Below are 23,422 nucleotides of genomic sequence, written 5' to 3' on the forward strand. Positions count from 1 at the left end.
CATCTCACAACAACTGGTCGTAAGACGTTTGGGAGAGCCCAAACCCTAAACCATTACGACCAGGAAGGTCATAATTTCCTTACACGAAATGGTCATAGAGAAAATTTTACGCTCTACACCTTAAATCTAGCCGACTAGGAGTATGCCTGCGTGTTTCGACGAGAACACCGAAAAAACCTAATTCAGCTCTACGTAAGATAGCAAAAGTACGGTTGAGCAATCGACATGATATATTTGCTCACATTCCAGGCGAAACAACATTATACTTAAATAGTGTATTAGGCGGCAAATGGCACAGAAGAGGAGAACTGGCTACCCGATCGGCCGGATTCCAAATTCTCTGCTCGGCTTCGATGATTGGGACAGATGTTGATCAAGTCTTTGGCCGAGCTCAAACTCTTTTCAAAAAGCTTGGAACTCATTCGCGAAGACTGGACGAAAACAAGAAATTACCCCTTATGTGCGAAATTGTAGAAGATCCCCTGACGATCCCCACAAGCTTCTCTTATCTACTTGAATGCAAAAGGAAGTCGCAATGCATTTTAAGACTTTTTATAAAGAATAGCCCTTCTGGGTTGAAGATTCCTACTCCTTACGGTGAGCAGTGGGCGGCATAGCTTTTTCTAGAGGATAGCATTGGCTGTCTTGCCCTGTCTTCTCTCTTGGTCGGGTCGGAGGCTAAGTTTCTCATTCAGTGGTGAGGTGACCGGACCGGAAGTAGCATATATGAATTAAAGGGAGATCTAATCAACCGAGCTGGGATTTGAACCTACGACATCGGGTTTTGGAGACCCACGTTCTACTACGAAAATTCGAGAGAGAGCTCCGTCAATCGATAGAGAATCCGTATCGGTTGCGCAAAAAGGGCTTTGCTTTATGGTATAGATTAGGAATTGGAATCATTCCACTATTCGTCAATCTCACCCTCGCCTGCTTGAATGACCTCTTCTTTCATTCCTCTAAGCATGAGTTGGTCTGGGCGGGCAATATTAAGGTTGCAGCCTCCGAGGTATCTAGTCTCCTGTCTCTTAGCTGTTGTGAGTCAATTCCAGTCAGGCTCTAATTTAAGCATTCTTCAACATTTTCAGAATGATCTCTTCCCATGATTATCATAAGAGATTCCCACCATATCATAAGATTCGCGTTCTTGAAAATCGGCACTTCTCCAAATCCAGAAGACAGACGGGATTCTAGGATTATCCTTTTGGGCAAATACTTTTATGCTGTCGGTATGGGCAATTTCTTAAGTTCTTTGATTGATTATCTCTCTATCTGTGTAGGTTCGGTTTGTTCTTATCGATCCATTTCATCGAGTGCTTTAACTAATTCCCCTCCTAAGATCCTCCATTTCAAACAAGAGTCCCGATTGTTTCGATTTTTGGAATGGGATATTTAGGGAATCCCCATGAATAGGATCAAACCTTATTCCATGCCATCATCCGGTAACCACAGGATGATCCCAATATCCTTTTAGTAATAGATCCGAGATGCAATCATATCCCACCTTAACTGGGTATGTATATTTCTAGGTTTTCACAGTTTTGGAAGACCAGCGGCGACATCCGCTATAGAAGCTACCATCTGTTAGAACTCCCAATGGACATTTGAAGCAAGGTTCTTTTTAAGTCGGAGTGGCTTTGCTGGGATATAATTAAGGATGATTTCATGGTTGTAATTGAACACTTGAATAATCACTCACTAAATTTGCCCGAGTTATTGTGAAAATAAAAAATAAAGAGGTTATGGAAGTCAATATTCTCGCATTTATTGTTGGTTTTAAGTTCTATCTGCCACTATATCTGGATTTCCGGGGACGCCCGGGCCTGGTCACTGCGACCCCCTTTTGTGAGGGGGCACCCCTTCTCCCGGAACGCAAAGAATGAAAGTACCTGACCCCCCATCATGGTGAACCTCTCCTTGTGATCGGGAATGGATCTCGTAATTGTTGAGAGGGTTGCCCAAACTCGGTATATTCGAGTAAAGATCCCGGAAAAGATCCAAGGGAGTACAATAAACTTTATATTCACGTCTTGAATAATGAGGGGGGTAAAGAAGAAAGTCCGATTTCTCTCCTTTAAAGCATAGTTGCAGGTAGGTTATGCTCCTTTGCTTCATCCCTATAGTCTAAGGATTGCCAATCAAACAGTAGCAGTAGACTAGCCATATTCATCCAACGCAACCAAGGAATGCTGGGATAAGTTGGGAAGATACTGGCGACTATGTCTTTTACTATTACTATTATTTATAGAAAGGCATCCTCTCTATACTCTAAACCCCTTATCGGGGACCCTTTACTCGGAATCTCTTAGCGAACTCAGCTCCATGAGTAGAAACTAAGGATTTCACATCACGATCAATTTAAATGATCATGGGCGTGTGCTTAAAAATGACTAGTAGGCCACCTCAGCAATTTCAACTACGTGTATGTCTATGCGTCAACGTTCGCTTAGTTTTTGTCCACGTTTTCAATTTTATCTTCATGCCATGTCCATGTGTCAATTTTTCGAGACTCGCTAAGCATTTTTGTACTTATTTTATTTTTTATGATTTTGGTATTTCTATTTTGCATTTTTATTTACTATTCATAAAGAGGATTCAACTCACAAAACCTACCTAGAAAACAGAGGCTGACCTATGGAGCCAGGAGAAGAGAAACGTCCCAGCGACACCTTGGCAAAGAATTTCCGGAAACCAAATTTCAGAATGACCGGTGCGCACTGGACATCAAATTTTCGTCAAATTCCCTGCTAAAAAACATAGGATGACATGTGGGAGCATGGGCACAAGCAGAAGATCGAAGTTTTCAGAACCTTGAGCGGGACCGCGTGCACGGAGAGACCAAAATTTTCCTAAGTTCCCGCTGCATTCCTCAAACCCTAGAACATATTTCCTCCTCCGCCGCCACCGCCCCTGTCTTCTTCTCTCCCCTGCTGCCCCTCTCTCTTCTGTACAAGCCGTCGAGACCACACTCTTCCCCTGCCGATACAACCTCCGTCTCGAGTAAATTACATATAGGTACCACTTTTGGGGCAACGGTTTCAAGTTGGTACCATGTTTGGTAATTTTAACAAGTAAGTGCAACTTCTGGGGCAGCTCGTAACAAATAGAGCAACTCTGGTGTTGACACTGAATTAACCACACGGGCCCACTTGTGATAACTAACATCCGTGTGCCAGCCGTTAGCGACACTACTGCTGAAGCATGATGATGAGGTGTCCCTCGGCCCTCTCCTGCCAAGTATGCAAATAGCTCGCAAATAAACTATGATACGTCACACTCTCGCCATCTCCAGCAAGCCAATTGCTGGCTGCACACGGGACATACATTGATACATCTGCTTAAACCGCGTTGAACTTTGGATATAAGCGAGATTCAAATCTCCATCGTAGGAATCTTAATGACCCTTAATAAATGGTTATTGTTTGGAAAGTGTTGAACCTTCATGAATAGTTGAGGACATGATGGTTCACTTCATTTTGTCATATCCATGGTTCCTGTGAATTTTTTATGTTTTGGGTTTCCAACTTTCCACGGTTTCTCGTGGATTTAGTCAACCAAAGGCGGGTTCATTGTGTTCTGTACGATTTAGTAACTCAATGATTCCTCGTTGGAGGAAAGAAATTGGAACTGAGCCGACAATTCATCAGACGAGATTGTGATGCACAATAATAGTTTTTTTTTCAATAATAATAGTTTTTGAAAAAAGATGTATGTACCTCACATAATAATACATATGTATGTACTACGTACGTACTACTATAATTGGTCAATCTGCAAATCGTTTCGCATATAAAATAATGTCTCTATTCATAAAAAAGATGTCTCAATTTTGTATATATCTACGCACTGCAGTATGTCTAGATACATATATATTTTTTAACAAATTTGAGGCTTTATTTATAGATGGAGGGAGTAACATAGAGCTATTCGAATAAAATTATGTGTCGTGTTCAAATCTTGTATTATGAGAGTAGTTGTACCAGCTATCTTGTGTTGTGTGTCTCATTGAAATATTCTTTCTTTCAAACGGAGGTAGCGTGGAGATATAACTTTTTTCAGTGTGACGATTGTTTTTTTTTTTTTTTGATAAACTGAGCCTCCTCTCCGATTTCCATTAATAGAAACCAAAATATCCGTTATAAATAGACAACTCTTGGCAGGCGTCATTTCTATACAACTGGTCACAAGTTTTATTTTTTAATAACAATTATCATAACAACTCTTGAGACCAAACATATGTTTCTCACCAGCGAAAAGATTTGCATGGGGTAATTTCGGCAAAACAAAAGAAATTATTGTCCATCGTTGTGTACTGTAGAAACTGCAGATGTGGTGACTGGGACCACTACTCATTGGCTAATAATAGAGCTCTATAGTGGCTGTAAGGTGGAGGGTTGATGTTAGGAAATTACCACCAAACAGTATTATTAAAGTCGAATGTTTGCATCGGAAATTACCGTCGGAAACTACTGAAAAAATTCGTCGAAAAATTGCGCACAAATTCCTGCTGAATAATTATATTAGACAAAAAAATTCCACCGAGGCGTAACGAATACATCAAAAAATTACCGTCAAAAATTTGCTCAAGTGCATTGTTGTTGGGAAGTACTATTAAGACCGAAGATTTGCGTCAAAAAATTGCCACCGAAATGTGACGAATGCCGCTGAAAATTTACTGTAAAAAATTTGTGCAAGAATTACTATTGAATAATTATCATATGGTAACTGTTGAATTTAAAGAATTACGTTGGGAAATTTCAAGAAAAAATGAAGCTATTGCTCTGCTGTAGCAAAGTCCAATGCAACCTGTAGTTCGCTGATGGGTTAAAAGTAGAGCTCGTGCCCCTAACGGCTGGCACACGGACGTTAGATATGACAAGTCCCGCGTGGTTAATTTAGTGTCAACACAAGAGTTGCTCTATTTGTTACGAGCTGTTTCAGAAGTTGCACTTACTTGTTAAAATTACCAAACATGGTACCAATTTGAAACCGTTGCCCAAAAGTGGTACCTATATGTAATTTACTCCTCCGTCTCACCCGTCGCCTCCTCGACTGTGAGGACGACCACGTCGCTCCACGGCCTCGCAGCGGCAGGATCCGCCCCACCCCTCTCTTCATAGCCCATCGATTACGCCCCCTGCTGTCGGATGCGGCCTTCCCCGGACACCCTGCCGCCGGATGCGGCCTTTCCTGGCGTCCCTGCCGCCGGATGCATCCTTCCCCGGCCACACTGCCGCCGGATGCGGCCTTTCCCGGCGTCCCTGCCACTGTATCCGACCACACCCAACCCTGCTTGCTCTCCCAAGGTTCCTGGAACGGGAGGTGAGGGGTCGACGCCACCAACTACCACGACATGAACGCCCTCCACCAGAGACGATGGGTGACTGTGGAGGAGCTGTCGCTGCTGGTGCTGACGAAGATGCGCCGGAGGGAGCACTAGGTGGTGAGGTCCGTTTCCTCATCTACATGTTCAACAATAAGGTACGTTGCCTTGTTTATTATCTATCTGGATGCAGAATCGTGGGATACCTGTAGACTTTAGTATTTTCAAGCGTTGTGTCCAGCAAGCTGCATCTGATATATGTCTAGGAATGATTACTAGCCAAATTAGTTGGTTAATTGACACTAGTGTGACGCATGTGCTCTAGAATGCTTACTTCTCATAGGTTATGTCTCTTTAATTTATACATGTTTTAAAGTGACCGTCATTAAGTTTGTCTCTTTTATGATTCCATGGTTAGGCGCTTAGACCCACGCTGATAATTTTCCATTCAATTTTGTCTTAGATACATTTTAGTGAGCCTTGCGTGTATAGTACTGCCTCTTCCTTGCGTCTGTGTCATATGAAATGTGCTTTACCTGTCATATCTCAGCAGAAAGGTTTGCATATACTGGACACTTGAGTGGAGGTTTAGTTCGGCAGTTATTTTTCTAATTGGCCTTCAGTAATTTAATGCTAATCTTTTGGTATGGAATGGTCCTATTGTAGTAAGTTACCATGTGTCATCCATGGTTATTGATACTTTATAAATTTGCATTAAACACCGACTTATTCTTAACTTGCTGTAGGATTCAAAGTCTCCACATTGTCAACTCAACATAGATGAGCCCTTACGGCACCAACCGAGGAACATGCTATCATAGTCTATTGCATTTTATATGCTCATACATTAGCAGGAAATTGTTTTTCATGCCTCCTGTTGTGTTCTACCACCCTTCACAGTACGGGTGAGTGTCTTTTCACACCATATGCACCATGTATCATGTCAGTTCCATGCCAATTCTTGCACATATTGGTGTTTTGCAGTCCTGTTTTCAGTAGGTATTATTGTGGTTCATCTTATTTATAAATAAGCTACCTAAATAATAAGCACGTCAATTATGCTACTGTGATCAGTTTTGTATGTGTTGACGTCAGAAACCCACTGGCGGGCAGAGACGGGCAACACCGTAGAGCCGGGAACAACTAGGGCTGCGGCTGGCCCCAGTCCCTCTGAGCGACGGCCCGCAAAGCCTCCTGGTCGCACGCACCGATGTTTATCACAAGGGCGTGCCACCGACCTATACCAGGTCGGGAAGGTGTGGATGATGCCTCGCTTAGTTTCCTGCGGGGCAAACACGTAAACGTTAAATACGAGCCTCGATCGGCTCTCGAGTTATCCTCGTGAATCGGCTCAAAGAGCCGATCCACCCATGATTCGGACGGGGTGTCCGAATATATGGTGGTCCCGCTTGATCAAGGTAAAGCTAATGAGATCTACGACGATGTGGGGTTTTCACCGCATAATCGGATCGTCCTACTCCGAGTTGGGCCTCGCGGCCACGCACGGTGATCGTAAGCCGATCCTAAACAAGGCCTAAAAACCAACACGAGGTTGATCCTCGGAACATCCTCGCTTAGGGCCAACGAACGACACCCTACGTGCCGCCTGGATCCTCCCCCTTTGTAAGGCCTAACTATTGCGAGATATTAAACTAATCCTTGTAGAACAAGGAGCAATCGTAACGGATCGGATCTACTAAACTATGATCAAGCGGGGTGCCGCCCCTACACCTAAGATAGGTGTAAGGGCGGCTAGACATGCAAGGGTTGCACTACGAAAGCATGTAACATGAAGAACAATGCTAACCCTAACATGTCTAAGATAACTACGTTGCTCGCCATCAAAAAGGCTTCGATGACGAGCAACGCGTGAACAACGTAGGCGAGCTTGTCTCTGCCTAGATCGCAAGATGCGATCTAGGCGAGCATGACGCTTACCGGTAGAAACCCTCGAGACGAAGGAGTTGGCGATGCGCCGAGATTTGTTTGTGGTTGAACGTTGGTTGTTGTTTATTCCATAAACCCTAGGTACATATTTATAGTCCAGGCGGACTTTCTAATGTGGGCGTGCACCAAACCGTGCACGAGTAAGATTCCAACTTCTAAACTAAGATGCGATCTAATATGTTACAGATACATGGGCAATTAAGCCCAACTTGGTAAAAGGCCGATTCACGTATTTCTTCTATATATATATATATTTCTTCACGTCCATCTTGATCGCGGCCCACCTCTGACTCGGTCAAATCCTGGTGATAACACATGCCCCCTGGTTTTGGAAATGACATTTCCAAAATCATTACGCTTTCTTTCGTCGGGTCATGTCGTGGCGGAGCAGTAGCTGCCGCGGAATCCCCATCATGATGCCTTGCCCCTTCCACTTCTCCACGTGGCCGTAGAATTTTCTCGTTGGGCAACATCTCCTCGGAAGGCTCGTCGTGGCATTGAATCTCTCTCATATCCCCTTTACTTAACCGTTCTAAACAGCTTGCGTCTCCTTCGTCCTCCTCGTATTAGCACCAAAAACCCTCTGTGCCGCCATGTCTTCTTCCTCTTCCTCCGAGTTTTCCTACGGGTCCGACTCCTCCCGCGAGACGCCACCGGAAATTCGTGCCCCGGAAGACTGGGACGAGGAGAGCCATGCTTCCTCCATTTGGTCTGAGGACGACAAGTCCTTGACCAGCGGGGATGAAGATCTTCAGTTCCTCGCCGATGGGGAAGCCGGAGCCAAAAAGCGAGGACGACCCGGTTCTCCCGGGACGGCTGCCCCACCTCCGAAGAAGAGGGAGAAGAAGACGACGACGACGACGACTCCCTCGAAGGCTACCCGCCGGCGAAGCGCCTCCGCATGTGGTGGGACGACGATAGCGGCCGACGACGAAGACGGGGATGAAGCCCCCGTGGAGGGCTACGGGAGTAGCGACGAGGAGCCCATCGGCGGCAGAGTGCCGATGAGAGTTCGAGGATGACGATGAGGGCGGTGATGGCCCGTAGATTAGGATCTAATAGTATAGGACTAGCAGTAGTAGATTGGTCAATAGACCCTTCTTTTGTTCTTCCCTCCTTGAGCAATCGGCTCCCCATTGTAAGAAATCCCAATGCTAATGAAGAATTTCCTTAGCTTGATTTCACCGATTTCTTTCATGCTGAGTTTGTCGACTGTTGGCCTAATCCATGCTTAGCGACTGATGGTAACGCATCCGCTCCATGATAATCTGCGAGACAGGCCAATTTGGCCATCCCTCCAAGCTAGTCAAGCCTCGCCGATTACGATGACACGACTCGATCTTAGTAAGTCGGCGACTTGATCTTGGAGCGAGCGACTTTAAAAGAGCCCTGGAACCGCTTTGGATGCTCAAATTGATGACTCCGTAACGAACACCACTCTCCAAACCGGTTGTGTCGCGAGGCTAGCCGATTCCAACCAAATCGGCTCCCCGCAGCAACGACCTTTAGGCGAGCTGCCCCACGAGCCATATGTGCCGACATTAGCCTTAACTCATAACGTATCCCCAAGCGAGAGAACCCTTACGGTGAGCTGCCCCGAGCTTCTTCAGTTCTTGCCGGCCAGATCGGCTCCTTTCCTTTGGTGGATCTGATGCGATCCATCCTTGACCTGATCTACACGTTCAGGCTGCTCTTGGCGTTGTTCTTGAAGAGAGAATCCGAGCTCTTAACCCTCTTCGTGCTCCATTGACCCTCTGATCGTGACAGTTATTCCTCTCGAGTCGATGGCCATGCATCGGCTTCCATATCCTTAAGTCGATGTCTGCTGCATCGGCTGTGCTCGAAAATTTTTCATTTTTCGAATTTTCAGAATTTTACGGCCGACTAATGCATCGGCCCCCATATTCCAATACCCATCACCAAAAGATGAGACACTTCCATTACATATCCTCGTGTTCTATCTACCTGGGTGCCCACCGAGCCGGTTCTGTCAAGAGAATTGATGGTATCGGCTCGTTGGATAACATGTTGAACCCGAGCAGAATGGTGGGTGAGGATAATTTTGGCCGATTGCTCTGGAATCGGCCTCCACGTTGCTTGCTCGGTGAAGGTTTTGTAAGTTCCCTTCATAAATTTTTGGGGCCGATCACAAGGACCGACCTCACCATGTTTGCTCCTTGATGTGCTCTTGCTACTCGTTCGAGCCGGTAGACAAGACCAGCCCAATCTACGACTTTATCATGTTGGTGCGCCTGCTGTCGTCCACCTTGGATGTATCGTGTAACCGTGGAGCACTGAGCTTCGTCGGAAGAACGAGCACCATGTTTGTGCCAGCCGATGTTTCATCATCGGCTTTCCTTTGCTTGGGGCGCCACTCTTTCCTCTGTGGCCGACCTTCTTCGTCCAGGGTTCGCCGGATTTTGGCGGCCAGATCAGGCCGTGCCTTCCTTAGCGTGTGCAGGTACAATCTTTCAGCTTCTTCCAACCCACGCAGACGCTGAACCCTTCGCTTTTGGGAACGGCCGAGCCCATTAGGGCACCACTCCGGGCCGATGACATTTATTTTCTTCATCATCGTCCTCTAGTTCCTCGAGATCTTCCACCCGAGCGGGCTCGAGCATGCTTGCTCCGAGGTGGGAGAGGCCCTAGACGCTCGAATACGGACACGTTAGCGGCGTCCTTCTTCCTCTCGTTTGCATTCGGGCGGTTCTCGATTGTTGGCAATCGGCTCATTCCCGAGTCCCGACAATGTTTGAAGAACGGACAGCTCCGGTGCCTATCCATGTTATCCTCGCCCCCTTGACCTTCCTTCGCCGCGACGATTGTATCCGTCGTCGCTTCTATCATGTTGACGGTACCTCCTGACCTCTGCATCAGACCGACAATTCCTTTCATCATCTACGTCGTAGTGCCAACGTCGGTCGTGCTGGTGTTCATATTTGTTGAGGAGGCGCTCGGAGAGTGGACGTCGATACCGCACGCTTCTCATTCCCTCCCCCGCCAGGTACCGCCTGTCATCATCTCGGGGCCGGTCGCGTGGATCGGCCTCCTCTTCATCGTTGCCACGGGAGTGGCTGCTCTCTGCTTCATCTTTGCCATGGCGGCTTGCAAGCCCCGCCATGTTGACACCAAAGGAGGACTTCGGCTGGCCTATGGAGTGGCCGAGATCCACCATGTTGACGCCGGGCGACGGACTTGAGTCTCTAGCGAGCTTGATATCGTGCGGTCGGGTCTTCTCGGCAGGAGCCGATGAGTTCGGCTTTGAGGGTTGCCTTGATCTCGTCATGTTTCCTTTTGAGCTCCTCGGCGGATCCTCGTACTTCGGCCGACCGGTGCGTTCTTCTGACGGGGCGGACAGGTCCACTCCATCGAGTGCGCCTTCAAGCGTGAAACCCTTCCACCTGACGCCACGGGAGCGGGTTCGGTGGAAGGAGCCGATGAGTTCGGCTTCGAGGACCGCCTTGATTTCGTCATGCTTCTTCTTGAGGTCATCAGGCAGGTCCTCGTACTTGACCGGAGTGCTTTCCGCCATCTTGGATGTAGATGGCGATATTGTCGATGTCGAAGGTTGTCACCGGGCGTGCCAGAATGTGTTGACGTCAGAAACCCACTGGCGGGCAGAGACGGGCAACACCGTAGAGCCGGGAACAACTAGGGCTGCGGCTGGCCCCAGTCCCTCTGAGCGACGGCCCGCAAAGCCTCCCTGGTCGCACGCACCGATGTTTATCACAAGGGCGTGCCACCGACCTATACTCGGTCGGGAAGGTGTGGATGATGCCTCGCTTAGTTTCCTGCAGGGCACACACGTAAACGTTAAATACGAGCCTCGATCGGCTCTCGAGTTATCCTCGTGAATCGGCTCAAAGAGCCGATCCACCCATGATTCAGACGGGGTGTCCGAATATATGGTGGTCCCAGCTGATCAAGGTAAAGCTAATGAGATCTACGACGATGTGGGGTTTTCACCGCATAATCGGATCATCCTACTCCGAGTTAGGCCTCGCGGCCACGCACGGTGATCGTAAGCCGATCCTAAACAAGGCCTAAAAACCAACACGAGGTTGATCCTCGGAACATCCCGCTTAGGGCCAACGAACGACACCCTACGTGCCGCCGGATCCTCCCCCTTTGTAAGGCCTAACTATTGCGGATATTAAACTAATCCTTGTAGAACAAGGAGCAATCGTAACGGATCAGATCTACTAAACTATGATCAAGCGGGGTGCCGCCCTACACCTAAGATAGGTGAAGGGCGGCTAGACATGCAAGGGTTGCACTACGAAAGCATGTAACATGAAGAACAATGCTAACCCTAACATGTCTAAGATAACTACGTTGCTCGCCATCAAAAAGGCTTCAGTACGAGCAACGCGTGAACAACGTAGGCAGGCTTGTGCTGCCTAGATCGCAAGATGCGATCTAGGCAGCATGACGCTTACCGGTAGAAACCCTCGAGACGAAGGAGTTGGCGATGCGCCGAGATTTGTTTGTGGTTGAACGTTGGTTGTTGTTTATTCCATAAACCCTAGGTACATATTTATAGTCCAGCGGACTTTCTAATGTGGGCGTGCACCAAACCGTGCACGAGTAAGATTCCAACTTCTAAACTAAGATGCGATCTAATATGTTACAGATACATGGGCAATTAAGCCCAACTTGGTAAAAGGCCGATTCACGTATTTCTTCTATATATATATATATATATATTTCTTCACGTCCATCTTGATCGCGGCCCACCTCTGACTCGGTCAAATCCTGGTGATAACAGTATGCTGCAAAGAAAAATATTTGTAATACCCTGTAATACTTGCTGTCTTTCATAAATAGTCCATTCAACTTCGTTGAGTTATATAGTGGTATGCTGCTTATTCCCTCATTGAATCTGTTGATTTTCTATTCAACTACATTATAACGTGTGCAGTAAAATCACACATTTCTTATTTTCTTCCATCATATATTGCTATCAATTTATCATCTTTTGTTGAATCGAAATCAAGTAACCAATTATCTATCTATTGTTTCTTTGCCTTTTTCTAGAGCATCAAGAATTCTGAATGCCCAAGTGAGCTTGTGCCTGTTAATGGGAGGTCTAACGTGAATGTAAATCTTGTCTATAAGGAAGAAAACTGTTCTAAAATATCTTCAGTGTAATTTTCTGCAGTCGCTTATTTATTTTTGTACACTATTTATTCCCTCTGCGTATGTTTCTTAAATGCTTGTCTTGATAATCTTGATCAATGCCTTGGTACAGGAGTCAGTCAAGCGCCCTGCTTCATTTTAAGGACGGGGCAGAAGTGCAGAACTCACAGCACCTTCTGAAAACTCTGCTCCTTTTGATATTGCTTATTCAGCTACTGCTTCTAGTACAACGACTACCACCATCAAGGAGACAGTTTACTTGTTTGTTGCTTAACTATGTAGTTAAAATAAATAAGCAACTTGTAGAGTTTAATCTAGTATTGATGATTGCTACGGTTTGCCTTTAAAAACTCTACTCCATTTTACTAATTTCGCACATCTCACAAATACCCATCTACAGACTGTAGAGTATAATCCAGTACTGATGATTGCTATGATTTGTCTTTGAACAATGCTATTTTTTGAGCTATTGCCACTTTGAGTTACTGTACGCTTGTAGTTTGGAGATATCTCCAGTTCTCTGACACATAGTTCTACTCTTCTGTGATCGAGAGGTTTGAGAAGGAAGCTTCTGAGAATAACAAGAGGTCTTTCAAGTATGCCTGGGAGCTTGGTAAGCTTAAGGCTGAGCGTGAAGCAGACCTGTGAGCATGCTCTCTTTGCTTTCACCTTTGGAGTGAAGCAGGTGATCTGCTGCTGCAAAAAGGTCTAACTTATCCAATCTCTATTTGTTTATGAAACATAATAGTCTGCATGAAGCAGCATATCCTCTGAGTTCTCATTTTGATTCAGCGGTAGTTCTAATGGAGCTCTTGGTGTGTTTTCAGGAAGGACCAGAAACAGAAGCAGGCCTCCTTGGATGTACATCGAACTACTGTGCTACCCCTCCTTCCAGACCAAGGCAACGCACATGGTGTATGTCGCTGGCCTTCACTGAGGAGAAGATTGACGAATCCACCGCAGATCTCCTCTGCCCGCTCGTGTGAAGGTATCCACCACCCCCTTCTCCAAATCCCCATATCCCTCTTTAGCTATGACCCACTTACCGTTCTCGCTAGTGATTCCCTGGCTTTGTACTCCCTGTCTTTGAATGTTTTGTGCTAGAACGAAACATGATAATTAGTTTTGCCATTGTTATGTTTCTGTATATTTCAATTATTCAACCAGTTCACTGTTTGATTTTTCCATAGAATTTTATATAGTTAAAACAAGTAGTAGTTTCGTTTGGCCAAGCAAGATAATATGAGCACTCTGATATTCAACTACTGCTAGAAAGCATTCTGATTACTATAATGAAAACAACTCGATTTGAAATATTGATATATTCTGTGATACATGATCATTATGTTAGCATTTTATTACCTAAACTCCTAGCTATTGTAAGTTCCTACTACTTAGAGCTGGTGCTTCTCACACACGTATAGTGGACACACACTGAACTCAAAGGTAGAACTGAATGACACAAGTACTTTGGAGCAGCTCAAAGTTGCTGCGTTTTCTCTCTACTACTTGGTGTCCTGAACTGATAATATGGGGCTTATTTATAGTTTTATACTACTAGTGAGCTACACAAACCAGCTCACGTACTACACCTCTAGTGTGAACAATTGACAAGTGGAAGCTGAGAATGTCAAGCCGACTTATCCCCTACAGGTTTCAGTTTTATCTTCTGCAGCTTATCACCTTGCAGCCTGCAGTTTTTGATTTGCCTCTTGCCCACTTGCCCTACTTGCTGATCCTAGGCGGCATGCAAGGATTCTGTTCACACAAAGCAAACTACCACTACTAGTAGATGCACTTGTGGCTAAGAAAACTTACTACTACCACTCTACTAGCAACTGATTAAACAACAGCTATTACTTGGCAACTAATTCTCTAACCTATGAATGAATTAAATGGTGCAATGGATATCTTGCATTCTGCTTGTGAAACTATTAACTATTTTGTATTTTGCATGGAAAATAACAGTTTACTTGTGAAAAAAAGAATGCAGCAACCATCTTAATTCACGTAAAATATTTATGATGATGTTCACTATGTCTTTCTATTGCTTGTAGCCAATGGTTCTCCATTCTGGTTAATCTGTCTTATATTAATGTTGTCTTACAGGGAGGTAGAGATATGCATCTATGAGGTTGCCACGATGTATGTCCAAAATTATTTCGCATAATACATTTGTATTGCAAGTTCCAGCTTACGTTTTATCACCTGAAAGCGTATGTACTAATATGTGCTGATCGCATGATATGGTAGTTACCAGTTAATGGCTATGGATTTTCCAACACTGTAGTTAGTCTAGGAGTCAGTCATGTTCATATGATCATTGGCCTCTTTATTTTACTTTTACAAGCAGTAGTGTATGCACTTTGTTACACGTTAGTGATGCTATATACTTGCATGATATGGTAGTTACCAGTTAATGCTTATATGCTTATATTCTTGTGCTTAGCGAGTGGAGTGTTGTCCTGTCAAGTAGTAACTTTTTCTTTGTGCATGAAGAACTGACTGATTTTGATACTGGAAAGTAAATTAACTAGCCTGATTCTCAGTCTGACAAACCTCCTTAAATAAGACTTGACATCTTTATCTGTCAAGTAGTACCATTTATGTAATGTGTAACCTGTGGCCTGAGATGTTATGTCATCTAGTTCCCTTTTACCCGAATTCCTTGCTATATTGCCATACCCCACATGTTCAAAGCCATCTTCCTGAACTTGAAGTGTGGCGTTTGCTCTTTTACAGGAGCTGCAGCCTAATGAATTTTGAAGAGGCCTCAAGCCGGACAAAGCAAAGTGCTAGTTATCATTTGGAACTAGATATATTGTACTCAACATAACTTGGTTGTATGCACACTATGTAAAGGCAGTGATAGGCTACTTTTGGCTATCATTTCAAGGATTTCGTACGTTATTTTTGGTTGAGTTCAATAATCTGTATTTTTCATCTGAGATATCTGTCATTTGTGTAGTACGAAAGCTTGATAAAAAGAAAGATGACGAGTGGGACCAACTCATTGTACGAGTTGGAATGCCAAGCCCCACACACGAAATGGATTGTAAAAATGCCAAGGCCCACATAGAAAATGGGCTGTAAAATGGCCATGGCCTAGCAAACAAATGGATTATAAAAAGGCCAATGCCAAATAGAAAATCAACTCCAAAGGCCGTGGCCCAGAAAATAAATAGGCTGAACTATTGGGCTTGGCCCATGTAGATGACAACACTTGACTGGGCTGATTTTGATCCACAACCATTTGGTTTGGTCATATATCTGCCACGTAGGATTTGCCACGTTGGATCTGACGTGGATAGGCCAGATTGCGCGTGACCAAAGTTTTGGTCATAGAATCTATGACCATCAATTTTTGTCATAACCGTCCATGACCAATATAATAAAAAGGTCGTTGTGCGCCGTCAGTGACGCTCAACTGGCGACCAACAATTATTAGTCACGATGTGGTCATAGATGGCGCACAATGACCTTTCGGTGACCAATATGGAGAGTCGCAAGTCACCATATTTCTTGCAGTGCGTAGAACGAATGAATGGTTCTTCAAGCCAACGGTGTGTTAGATTTGTAATGCGTGATGCTTGGTATGAATGAAAAAGTGTTGTTGGTTTTTACCCCCGCAACACTACTCAAGTTTTCAAGTTATGAACTTTTTAAACTTCAACCAAACAAACCATAGAAATTTCTCTCTTATCTTATCATCTACCTCAATGATCATATGGCCCCACCAACCCGCAGCACCAACCGGGATGCAACGATGCAGATGCTGCAGATAATGATGGCAGATAGAGAAGCCGAGAGAGCTGAACGACAAGCTAATATTGCAGCCCTGCAGCAGATAGCTCAGAACAATCAAGGCCATGGAAATCATGACCACCCTGGGTCAAAGCTGAAGAACTTTCAGAACACCAACCCACCCATGTTTAGCAAGACAGAAGAACCCCTAGATGCAGATGACTCGCTCCAAACTATGGAGAACAACCTAGAAGTTGCGGGAGTAGAAGCCGCAGAAAAAGTATTGTTCGCCACCCACTACCTGTCAGGACCTGCCAGAGCCTGGTGGACAAGTACCCGTGCAATGAATGCGGGACAGATGATGACTTGGGAAGACTTCAAACTCAAGTTCAGCAAATACCATGTGCCCCAGGGACTGATTAAGAAGATGAGAGACGAGTTCTGGGAACTCAAGCAAGGAGGGATGTCCGTGGTGGAATACCGCGACAGGTTCCTCACTCTGTCTTGGTACGCCCCGGATGAGACCGACACCAACGAGGAGAAAGGAAAGATTTCTGAATGGACTGCATGATGAAATGCAAACTGTGTTAGTGAACATTTCGTTCGCTGACTTGGAAGCCCTTGTGGACTCAGCCATACAGATGGAAGGGAAGCTGCATCAAGCCAACGAGAACCGCAAGCGCAGGATGATGAACCAGAATGGACCCCACCATACACAGAAGTACCGCAACAACTCCTCTGGAGGATTTACCCCAAGACACAACAAGCCAACTGCTCAGACTTACCGTCCAAACAACAACAACAACGATGGAGGCCACCCGAAGCCCGGAAGCCACAACAGCAGCAACAACAACAACAGCAACCACAACAACAACAACAACAACCACCCCAATGGTAACAACAACAACACCAATACTGCCCCAAGGACTGGGAGCAATGCCATCCCCGTCACCCCAAAGGATAAGTCAACAGTAACCTGCTATGAATGTGGAACTGTTGGGCATTACTCCAATGAGTGCCCCGAGAAACTAGCAAAGACAGCCCCCAATACCAATGCACCTGCCCAGCAACAGCGTCGCTTTGCAGCTAGAAGGAACCTGAACAACCGCAACGGCCGTCTTTACCACATGAATGCAACAGAAGCACAGGAAGCACCTCAGGCCATGCAAAGTATGTGTTCCTGTTAATCCAATTGCTCAATCTCTCTTAGGAACCTAACTTCTCTTAAAATCTCGGGACGAGATGGTAGATGGAATGCCCAAGCTCAAGCAGGTGGAACAGATATGTGATGGGTGCATGATCGCCAAGCAGAGGCGTCTCCCCTTCCCAGATCAGGCAATGTATCGTGCAGAGAGGCAACTACAGTTGTGGCACGGTGACGTCTGTGGCCCTATCACACCTGCAACACCAGGAGGCAAAAACTACTTCCTTTTGTTGGTCGATGATTATTCACGGTATATGTGGATTGTGCTGCTACAAAGCAAGGATGAGGCACTAGGTGCCATTAAAAGGGTGCGGCAGCGACAGAGCCGGAGAAGGGGATGAAACCGAAGGCCCTACGCACCGACGGGGGGTGAGTTTAACTTCGCTGACTTCGTGGAATACCGTGAGAGCACAGGTGTCAAGCACTTCGAACAACACCGTACGGTCCTCGGCAAAACGGTGTCGTCGAGCGACGGAACCAAACGGTTGTTGGGATGGCCGGAAGTCCGTTAAAAAGCATGGGTGTGCCTGCAAGGTTTTGGGGTGAGGCGGTGAGCACTGCTGTGTACCTGTTGAACCGTGCACCGACCAAAAGTGTGAAGTCATCAACTCCATATGAGGCCTGGCACACAAGGAGACCTCCTGTGCATCATCTAAGGACATTTGGTTGCACTGGTCATGTCAAGCACACTGGACCAGGACAAACAAAACTTGCAGACAGAAGCAAACAGATGGTGTTCGTTGGATATGAGATTGGCTCGAAGACGTATCGCCTGTATGATCCTCAAACCAAGAGACTTGTGATTAGCAGGGATGTAGTGTTTGAGGAAGACAGACCGTGGGACTGGAGCTGTCCACGATCTGCCCAGGATGGCGACAGTAATCCTCTTGTTGTGCATTATCCAGAACAGAGACAAGAGGGAGTGGAGGAAACACCAGTAGCCAGAACAGGCGAGATGACCTCCATTAGGGCACCACAGGCAGTCAAGACCAGGAGAGCTGGCGATGGAATTCCCATTCCACTTGCAGACAACATGACACCAGCTCCTGGGACTCCACCAAATGCTTCTGAACCCTTTGATGATTCAGACCTTGAGTCCGCTCTGGGTCCACAGGGCAAGCGTCTCCTGGCAGATATCTATGAAGATACAGTGCACATTGACGCAGATGCTGAATTTAGTGGACTTTGCTTGTTTGGGCTAGAAGAGCCATCTAGCCAAAATGAGGCAATGAGAGAGGGGTGCTGGAGAAAGGCCATGAAAGAGGAATTAACGGCCATTGAAGAGAACAATACTTGGATTCTTTGTGATCTCCCAAAAGGACAGAGGGCCATCGGTCTGAAGTGGGTGTACAAGCTTAAAAAGGATCCAAGTGGAAATGTGGTAAAACACAAGGCAAGGCTGGTGGCTAAAGGCTATGTGCAAAGACAGGGAATTGATTTTGAGGAGGTGTTTGCCCCTGTAGCTCGCCTTGAGTCGGCCGATCGCTTATTGCAATGGCATCACAATTTGGTTGGAAGATTCATCAAATGGATGTGAAGTCAGCGTTCCTGAATGGGGAGCTGATTGAGGAGGTCTATGTCAGTCAGCCTCCAGGATTTGAATTAGAGGGACAGTCAAGCAAAGTGTATCGCCTGAGCAAAGCTCTTTACGGCCTACGTCAGGCCCCAAGAGCATGGAATTACAAACTGGACTCAACACTGACATAACTTGGTTTTGAGAAGTGTCCGTCCGAGTCTGGCTTGTACAAGAAAAGGGTGAGTAATTCAGTGTTGGCTGTTGGCGTCTATGTGGACGATCTTATAATCACAGGAGGTGATGGGAAGGCGATTGATGACTTCAAGAAATAGATGAAGTCGAAATTCAGCATGACTGACTTGGGCCTGTTGAGTTACTATTTGGGCATAGAAGTGAAGCAAACGGATGAAGGGATCACCCTTTGTCAACAAAGCTACGCAACCCGCATTCTTGAGAGGATGGGATTGTCCAACTGCAACCCAACACCCACACCCATGGAGACGAGACTGAAACTGAGCAAAGATAGTCAGGCAGATGAGGTGGATGCAACAGAGTATCGTAGTGTAGTTGGAAGCCTACGATATCTGCTTCACACTAGACCTGATCTCAGCTACTCAGTTGGGTATGTGAGTAGATTTATGGAGAGACCGATAAAGGAACACCTGACAGTAGTTAAGCACATTCTGAGGTATGTGAAAGGGACAAATTAATCTTGGTCTCAACTACAAGAAAGTCTCAAGGAAGCCAGAACTTCTGGGATATAGTGACAGTGATCATGCTGGAGATACTGACGATCGCAAGAGTACCTCAGGTGTGCTGTACTATTTTGGAGATTGTCCAATATCCTGGATCTCTCAGAAACAGAAGATTGTGGCTCAGTCGTCCTGTGAGGCTGAATACGTAGCTGCTGCATATGCTGCCTGTCAAGGTGTGTGGCTGTCCAGACTGGTCAGGGAGATCCTAGGTGCCTGTGCTAAATTCACATTGAGGATCGATAATCAGTCGGCGCTGTCTTTGTGCAAGAATCCAGTGCTCCATGAGAGAAGCAAACACATAGATGTGCGCTATCACTTCGTCCGTAGCTGTGTCGAGGAGGGCAAGCTAGAAGTGGAGCATGTCAGAACTGAAGAACAGCACACCGACATTCTTACCAAGTCCTTGGCAAGATTTCGATTCCAGGAATTGAAGGAGAAGATCGGTGTGTGCAAGATTGATCCAGGACATCAAGGTTAAGGAGGTGAATTATTGTGTTAACCTTGATGACCTGCCTGTCACGTTTACTGTCTTTCAGATAATAAGAATTGGCCAGAGGCACGCTGTGTTCGTGCTGCGGCTGAATAGGTCTAGGCGTTTACCTTTTCTTCCTGTTTATTTGCTGCAAACGTTGGCCACGTTCTCCGCCCGTGGGATGGCACGGGAGAAACGGATCGTGGGCAGCGATCTAGGATCAGGTGAATAAAAGAGAGAAAACAGAAAAGACGCTAAAGTGAGCGCGTCGCAAAACACTGTCTCTCCTGTTCGTTGTGTTCTTCGTGTAGGAGAGGTTCTGATCGACGTCGCGAATTAGTCCACTGAATCCAATCCACCGTGATCGCGCAGTGCTCTAGAGGCCTGAACTCTGTCAGACATGATAGATTGATGGTCCAAGGGTCGTTGCCTGCTGGCCGCCTATCCGCATCGATCGCGGCAGCTATACAAGATGCAGGCATAGCAGCGGCTACCTTTGAGCACGGCGCCCCCTAATGAACAAGGCCATCATGGCCACGTGCGAAGGTGCCATGGTCTTTAGGGAAGCATAGTTCGTCGAGTGCTTGCCAACCGATTGGCGCTACTATGCTGCATCATGAATTTCCACACTTCCCCACGCGAAGACTTCATGCTACCCAGGAGGTCGCAGCAGCTGAGCAGCGCGCCGAGGTCAGCGGCGATGGCCATGTCCACCTGACCACCTCCATGAGCATGAAGGTGGCATCCCGTGAGCAATACCGGATGCCGCAGATGCCCACGACGTTGCCACCGCCGACGCAGGCGCCGTTCACCATATGACGATGGCTTTCTCGCAGCTCAGCGGAGGTGAGCGCAGCTAGCATGTCGAGGACTCGAGGATCGTGCGGCGGAGCCCCTCGGCGTACGTTGGGGCCGGCCGTAGATAGCTGTACGATACTACGGCGGGGAGGCGGTCGAGGAGGAACATGGTCCACGGATTTCCCCCAAGACGTCGGGGTTGGCTGAAGCTGTATCCCGTAGACTGCCAGGCCGCGTAGGCAGGCCATCTGAGTTTTGGTCGGGCGCCAAACTGTGGAATCATACTATATAATCAGGGTTCGGATCTGACGTGTTGTATTCCAAGTTTCCAACACACATCCGGCTCTCGGCTCAATCAATATTAATCACTCGATACAACTCCCATCTGCTTGTGCTTGACGACAACTGCGATAATCAATCCAAGTCGGCGACTTCATGGCACATTGGCACTCATTTTTTAATTCAGGTTGATCGGATCTTGGTCCGCGTGAGTATATATTGCACTGGAATAAATAAAGTTGAGGTCGGATCAGATTAAGTTGTTCATTTTCCATCAGGTCACTTAGACTTGGTTTGGCATCACGTCGACAGGGAAGCAAATTCAGAATTGTATCTGATCCTCACCATATGGCTCACAAGTCACAAAGCCTAGCCCTTGGCTGATGATACTAGACCCCTATGGCGGTGAAACCTCCTACCGGCGTGCGTGAGTCCGACACGCCGTTCTGGATGAGTGATGTATCAGTGTTCATGGAGCTGCAGATGAGAAACCGAAGGCGTACGATGGAACAAGCTGACGAAAAGAGCGCTTCGCATGATATCTCATGGAAAAAAATCTGCTGACTATAACAAACCTCCTAGGTACGTTCTTTTCTGTTTGGTTTTTGGGAGCAAAACTGGACAACGTTCGGATTATCATACTGTATGTTTTTCCATGAATCCATTACAAGAACGTACTACAGCAACATGCAACGCACGGAAGATATATTGCTATTCAGTTTAAAATGAAATATAGCATTGCAAAGGGGCATGCTTGATACCAGCGTGAGATTGTTGTATTGTGACCCAAATTCATTCTAAAGGGAGGTTAATTTCTGACGAGCGGAGTGAGGTACGGATCGTTGCCACCGTCTATATATTCATCTTGTAAGCCGCCGGCAAGGGTTTATCAGATTATAAGATAAACACCGGGTTTTGTAAACACTCCGATATAGTGAAATTTTGCTGGCTGACGTCCGTGGTTTTTTTCACTTCTGTGTTAAAAGGAGTTTTCCACGTTAAATCTTGTGTCTTCGCTGTGTTTTCTTTTATCGTTATTTGTTATTTGTTTGTCGTGTTTATAACAGAGATCATTTTAGTTGGTATGCTTGAGATGATGTGTTGGGAAATATACAAACAGTAACGAGAATTTAATATGTCTGCCTTTGCGATCAAATTTAATTTTAATCCGTAGCAACGCACGAGCAAATGTCCTAGTATGCATAAAAGTATCATTAATTTTAGCATAAGAAAAACTCTTCTCATTAATAGTAATCGGAGCAGGATCATTATCAAGAATTTGAACATGGTAAACAAGTTGCATACTAAGGGAATGGTTTTTGGCAATCCCATCACGACTATGACAAGTTTCATAATGATAATTATAACCTGTGTCATAGTATTCTTTATAATAATTGTCAAATATTGGAGGCATAGTATCATCATAAGAAATAGAATAGTTATCTTCCACAGTGTGTTCATATGTAATCATACCATCATTGTTACTAGAAGGAGATGTATCAAACATATAATCATCAATAGCAAAAGGATTTTCAAACACCTCATCCCCAAGCTTAGAGCTTTCTATATCATTATGGGAAGAAGCATGGATAGTACTAATACTATGGCAATTATTAACATCATCATTTTCAGAATTAGTTTCCCAGAGATTTTCAATATCAATAGTAGTGTGCTCTTCTAAATCATAATCACTAATGTAGGTAAAGGGAATAGGAAGATCATTGTACTCAGATTCATTATCATAATAATCATTAGGAGCAACATACTTACGGTTACCTATCGTTATCTCATACACGTGGGGATATGCCGTTACATCTTTCTTTTTATTCCCCCTCTTCTTCTTCTTCGTCTTCTTCGTTCCCTTCTTCTTCTTCTATTCCTTCTCCTCGTTCCCTTCTTTAGGAGGAAGAGGCTTGAAGGGAGGATTCTCCACATAACCTGATTTATTTCCAGAAACAATAGAAGAAACTTGGGAGGATTCCTCCTTTTCATTAATAAGTTCAAAACACACAGGAGTCCTATCATATTTTGGCAAAGTGTCATCTTCTAAAATATTTTGTATGTAAGTATTTGTGTGGCAATTATCAATGCAATAAGAAAGACACCCATGCAGGACACTATTAATAGCAAGAGCACTCATATCCACCAAAGAAGTTTTTCTCAATAACTATTCACACCCCAAAAATAAAGTAAGTTCATCATGCTGATTAGGAGTGATTTCATCATCACAATACAAATTTTCAGC

General features: G+C 45.6%; 1 long non-coding RNA gene across 2 annotated transcripts; it reads left to right on the forward strand.

Moving 5' to 3' along the window:
• Positions 1-5,276: 5,276 nt before the first annotated feature.
• Positions 5,277-15,277, forward strand: LOC124682225. Of its 2 annotated transcripts, XR_006996201.1 has the most exons (6): positions 5,277-5,481; positions 6,070-6,228; positions 12,308-12,417; positions 12,522-13,115; positions 13,237-13,397; positions 15,152-15,277. It is a non-coding gene; the product is annotated as an uncharacterized LOC124682225 (long non-coding RNA). The 2 variants fall into 2 exon arrangements; XR_006996200.1 differs by lacking the exon at positions 15,152-15,277 and having other exon boundaries at positions 13,237-15,103.
• The last annotated feature ends 8,145 nt before the right edge of the window (positions 15,278-23,422 follow it).

This window comes from Lolium rigidum, unplaced genomic scaffold (genome assembly GCF_022539505.1).
Source record: "Lolium rigidum isolate FL_2022 unplaced genomic scaffold, APGP_CSIRO_Lrig_0.1 contig_71257_1, whole genome shotgun sequence".
NCBI classification, from domain to species: domain Eukaryota; kingdom Viridiplantae; phylum Streptophyta; class Magnoliopsida; order Poales; family Poaceae; genus Lolium; species Lolium rigidum.